This window comes from Pinus tabuliformis, chromosome 7, assembly GCF_031772625.1.
Source record: "Pinus tabuliformis cultivar Carrire ecotype Pingquan chromosome 7, CPIR1, whole genome shotgun sequence".
Classification (NCBI taxonomy): Eukaryota; Viridiplantae; Streptophyta; class Pinopsida; order Pinales; family Pinaceae; genus Pinus; species Pinus tabuliformis.
The window spans coordinates 1,268,394,720-1,268,400,719 of record NC_142293.1 but is presented as its reverse complement, the minus strand read 5'-3'; positions in this window follow the sequence as shown (position 1 = coordinate 1,268,400,719).

The following is a 6,000-nucleotide window of genomic DNA, read 5'->3' as shown; positions in this document are numbered from 1 at the left end:
CTTGCTCCTAGCTCCCTGTTCTTTTGCTTGCCCAGCTACAATGAGATCCTGCAAAATAACAAAGAAGGAAACTACAAGAGGCATGCAATCATAACTCGTTCATGGATTAGTGTAAACCAAACATGCAATCATCACAATATATTATTGAAACAAGAGCACATAGAAGAACCTCAATAGCTTTTATTAATGAAGAAGTAAAGGTTCTGAGAGTATTACAACCATTGAAGGCTCCAACCCAGCAACACCTCCCAGCAGAAAGAATTTCTCCTCTTCACCTCTCTCAAACAATCACCCAATAGTTCTATAGTGAAACCAACAGCATATCATTACTTTGCACAAAATTCCAGCCTCCTCAGCTCATAGGAGAGAGCTCAATATATAGATGAATTGAGAAAGGATGAGTCAGCTTGCAACTGATACGTAGCTGCCTTGTGTCCTCTCTCTCTTCAGTTAATCTTTAGTTGATCTTCAGTTCTTGAGTCCACTTGGAGAACCTTGCTTCCACTTGGAGAAACAGAGCCTCTGACTCATCACAAGGCGAAATACCTGATCCAAGTGTCATTTTTGGAAGATTCCGGAGCAATGACTCAGTGTGCCACTTGTCCCATCTCGCTCAGCGCAGGTGGCCTTTGTTCCACTTGCTTTGCAACGCAGGTACACCATGATGCAACTGAGTTTCAGCGCAGAAACCTAGTGGAGCACCTGCTTTGATTTCAGGATTGCTTGTTTTTGAGTGTTTTCAGGTGGAGAACTGATCTGAGAGCTGTTGGTTTGCTGACCTTGTTCCTCTAGGGGTAGGAACATCATGTTTAGGGAACTTTGGATCCCTTGGATTATTGACAATTCATGCTTGTTGCTGTAAAGCACAAATTTGTCTATAACAGATGCCCCCTAAAGTATGAGGTCGTTTATCGGGTGAAATGCTTTATTGAGAGGATCCGAAGTTCATTCAATCTGCTGAGAAGTGTCCTGTAATAAGATACAATACGATACATTATTTTTCATACATTTTCATGATCTAGCTGAGGCAGGCATTCCCATGCTCAGCTTTATAGATACATTTTGGTACATAGAACAGACGATCGTCTGATTGTAGACTGATAATTCTCTGCTGTAATTATCATCCTTTGAGAAGGATGATCATCCGCTGCAATGATGTACATATCAAATGTCTTTATATCCTGAATATATATCGCAGCCCGGATGGATGAAACTAGATCCAGGGTCTTCAATCTCTTCCGATCTTCACTCAATGTACAAGTCGATCCATGTGAGAATTTCTTGAAGTCGAACATGGAAAGACATCGCTTGATTACCGACCAATAATGTAAACCGTTAACAAGCGTGAGAGGAATCACCGATAAGGATGATGACCCTCAAGGTACAGTAGTACAATTCACATGGTGGGAATAAAGGACTTGGCGTCGACCACCATGCAAAATCCTCTGGTCGAAGGTCATTGATGTATACCTGTCGCCGGAAGTGAGAAACTTGCCATTGAGGCATGCAAGCTTCAAAGTACTGAAGGGGTTGTTCCTAGATCAACTCCTTGGATAATGAGCTGATGTCGACAAGGAGTGATCCGTCAAAGGAGGGCCTTAATGAATCCCACATCAGTGACACGGAATGGAGCTAGTGATTGTGATGAGGTGAAAACAAACTGTGATGTATGATTCAGGGTGGCGGTCATGAAGCGGATGAAGGATAATGTATGGCAGTGGATGGGACACAGTTGACTCTTTGCAGAACCACATCTCTTGAACATATAACGACAGTGATGTGATGGATCGGTAGCATTACCCCAATTGTGGATGGTGTGGCAAGGACCATGGTTATGAGACCGGTGAATGAAACAACCCAACCCGATGTGATACGGAGGACAAAGTGTCATGTTCAAGAGTGACTTGCTACCATTAATGCTATGAGGTTCTCCCAATTTTTCCCCAGTCATTGCTGACCAGTACCTCTTTATTTTTGTCAAGCTTGAGGAGGATAACATATGCTTGTTCTATGACCTGCCCTTCGTGCAAGCCCATCGCTATGTTTTAACGAGCCTAGCGATAGGGAAACTCGTTCTCGTCTAAAGACAAGTTTGTCGCTATTTAATCATTTTAACGAGTCTAACGACAAGGAAAACTTGGTCCTTTTCATTTTTAGAGAGTCTGAAAAGGTACGGAAAGTTAACTCCAAAATTCCTTTTTCGTCTTCTAATCCCTTAAGTCCGAAAAAGTATAAAACAATACAGAAGGGATGAATTTTCGATTGCTTTAACGAGCCGAACAAAACAAGCGCTCGATCTTTTTGTGCAATAATCCCTCAGGTCCAAAAAGATTAAAATCTAGAGGAGGGATAGCTTCACGGTCGCTTTAACGAGCTGGAAGGCCAAAACTCGGCAATCTTTTCATATTTTACGAGTCAGTGAAAAGAGCTTAAAGACGACTCGTCTTTCGAGGAACGAGTGATTAACAGGGCAACAGTAGATTCCAGGTACAGGTTGGAATATTCCAATCACGGCAGTGTCACAAGGATGGCTTAGTGAAATCACTCTTCGCAGCTGTTCCTCAAAATGGGTAAACAAACATATGGAGATGAACGATTGGCCAAATGAACGGATGGAGGTGAGACTGCAAGAACACGACCAAGGGATTTAATATGGCTGTCAAAGGTTACATTTACCAAGGTTATTTACCGGTTCATTTTTTCTGGGTGAGCTTGAACTCTAGGGGAAGATTGCTCACAACTTATGTTTATTTTTTAACGAGCATGAACTATGTGCTAAAACTGCTCGGATCTTGCGTTTATTTCTTAACGAGCATGAACTATGTGCTAAAACTGCTCGAACATACCAGTCATAATACAAGAAACGCCTCAGGTGAGGTAGTCATATTTAAGGAGCTATACCTCACTAGTTACTCCAATTTGGCAAGTTTTAACTTTTGCCCCACATCCTTTCTTTATGCAAGCTGGAAACGGCTAATCCTACGAGTTTAACGGGTTAGACCTACAGGTTTAAAGGGAGGACCTAAAAATTTAAAAAATAAATAGTCGTCCCATGCTTGCACTCCAAAAGGTTTGCATGCCCCCAGGTATAAAGTATAATTTCGAGGCGCTGCCTCTTACTTATTATCCGAAAAATGGTTTTGCTTGCTGCCGCAAACTAAACTCTCTTTTCGGCGGTGTCTATCATTAGGTTGCTAAGGATGGTGACTACTTGTTGCAGCAATTTCATCTCTTTCTTTGAAGACTGCCCCTACTTATCCTTCAAAACATATTGTTTTAATGGGTGAGGCTTGACATTCAAAGATGGTGGCTACTTGCTGCCACAAATGGATCTCCTCCTTAGGAGAGCCTACTTTTTTAGACAAAGGGAGACGATCTTTTCGCTCACATAACTTTGACAAAAGAATTTTATCCTAGAACAACCCTCTCTTCCTTTTTCGGACGGGGTACAGACTAGTCTATTCTTCTGCGGAAATTAACTTTATACCCAAGGTTTTCTCTGCCCAAGGCAGGCCAGGGCACATGCCCCCTGGGTCCCAGTTCTTCCTTTCCGAATTACTCGCATTCATCGGGAAGTAGAACCGGGGGTGGAGGCATTTCTTGAGTGAATAAGCCGTTTAGGGTTGGTATTTGACTATTTGCGATGCGAGATCCCGGAAATGAAAGTTGGTCTATGAGCTTGACCATCTTTCCTTCGTGTGGAAAACACATTACTCTAAAGAGTGAGGAGACTATAGCTCCCATGCAATATATATAGTCCCGTCCAAGGAGTAGGTTATAATCCAAGGGTCCTTGGACGACCATGACATTCATATGAACTGTCTTCTTCCTCAATGTAATGGGAACATTGGGGGGAATCCCTAATGGGCGACTGGTTCCTTTATCAAAACCCGATAGATTTCTCATCTCAGGTAAAAGCGCCGGGGAACCCAGTGCTTTCCAAGCAATAGAGGAAAGGATACTCACAGATGCCCCTTCATCAATGATGGTTCCAGCCATTACCATTCTATAGATTTGGACAATGATTCTGAATGGTATACTGGCTGGTAACCGGGGTCTGCCTAGTTGGTTCCAATCAAAGGATACAACCAGGTTGCTTGGTGGTGGGACCGAATACACGGCCAGATACGACCCTGACGATGTTCCTTCCTGTGATAAAGGAATGGGCGCATTGCCCTGATGCTCATCAGAGTCTGTGTTGATGAAAAGAATCTGGACGGTGTCATCCTTATTCTCTTCAGTGAGGGTGTCATTTGAAGATGAATCTTCAACGACGGTGTCATTTGAGGATGAAACCTCCGAAGGAAGAACCGGGTCAACTGCCGTTTCGACCTTTAGACTTTCGTCTGGTCTGGATTCAGTTGGTTCATTGTCAATGACCGAGACTTCAGCTGACCACTTGAGCGGGCCAGCTGGATTTTCAACTATCGAGGGATTAGGCACGAGTTTTTGGTATCCAGGAGGAAGTCGTAACGGTGATACCGGACGATCTTCCAAAACTCTCTTCGCCTCATCTAAGAATGGACATCGGTGGATGGCGTGATCGCCTTCACACAACATACAGGGTGATCTTGGTCTCCCTTTTCATCCTTCACTCTCGCTAGTTGACGGATTGCAATCAACATGACTACCAGAGGTTGATGCTACCGAATTGTGCAACCTGGGGGACCAGTCCCTTAGTATCCGGGGAATACAAGGACAATCATGATGGAAGTGGGTCCCTTTGCAAATGACACATGGCGATTTAGGCCCGGTCGGTGCAGTGTGTGGATTTTTGTCAGATGTCTTTTGCTTGCCCCTAGTCGCCTTCGCCATAGGCCCCTTCTGCTTCTTTTCTTTCTTCTTCTTTTCCTTCTTCTCCATGGGAGGCTGACTTTTGCCGGCTCTACCTTGTGAAGATGAAGGATCAGAGGAAGAAATGTAAGAAGTGGAAGGCTGGTGGGCAGCTCTAGACTGGTCTGACTGTTGATTCGACTGCTCAGGATTTGTGGCTATTTGAACTACATTAGTTGAAAAGAGCCATACAGGTAGGCCAATTGTCAATCCTGGAAGTGACAATGTGGCCATATGAGGCGCACCAACATCTCCCCAAGAGGAGAAGGGATTGGGACTTCCACCAAGGTTACTTCCTTGGTTGGTGGGCTCCATACTTTTCAACTGAAAGATCAACGTTGGAATAACAGGTGATTATGTTCCGTTTAAAATAAATTTTATTAACGACGCTTTTAGACACAAACTTGCTTTTTCATGTTTTAAGAGTCGAGAAAAAGCTAAAGATGACTCTAGTCTCCTTTGATGTATTAACGAGCCCGAAGTGACAAATGCTCGGATGGACTTTTTCAGTTATAGAGTTTGAAAAAGGCCAAAAGAAACTTCTCTGGAGTTCTAGGCAGAGGGTGTGCCAAACTTTTCGCGAAACCACAGAATACGTTTTACGGTACGGGTGGTCGATCTTCGTGAATGCTGTGTTCACTGCATCGCGATCAGTAGGGCGGCCGACACGGCTTCCTATGGATAAAGGATAATTGCCTATAGGGGTCTCCCAATATATACGCAATGGTACGTGGGAGCACAAGTCCGTATTAGTGCCACCGACTCTCAGGAGGAATCACCCACCTTCGTAGAGATCGACAGTCACTATGTTTAACGATGCCGGAACACGTCTCTACCTAGACCTCTATTTGTTTGCATTATGTTACAAAGCGTTGTTATGTAAATTGGATTTATTTTAATGTTGATCTTGCTTAGCAGTTTTCCTTTAAGGATCACCACGAGATGTATGTAACAAATTCCTGAATGCAGTCTAAGATGAGAAGCAAACTTTTCAATCTTTCAACTTTGAAAACCTTAACTACTGAGGGAAAAGAAAGGCAAATCCTTTCACACAGATCATAGAGCACACACTAAATGCACTTTCTCCTAAATCATCATGCAAACTTTTTCAAATGCAAAATGCACAATGCATGTATTTTCTTTTCCCTTTCTTAATGTGGATGGGTT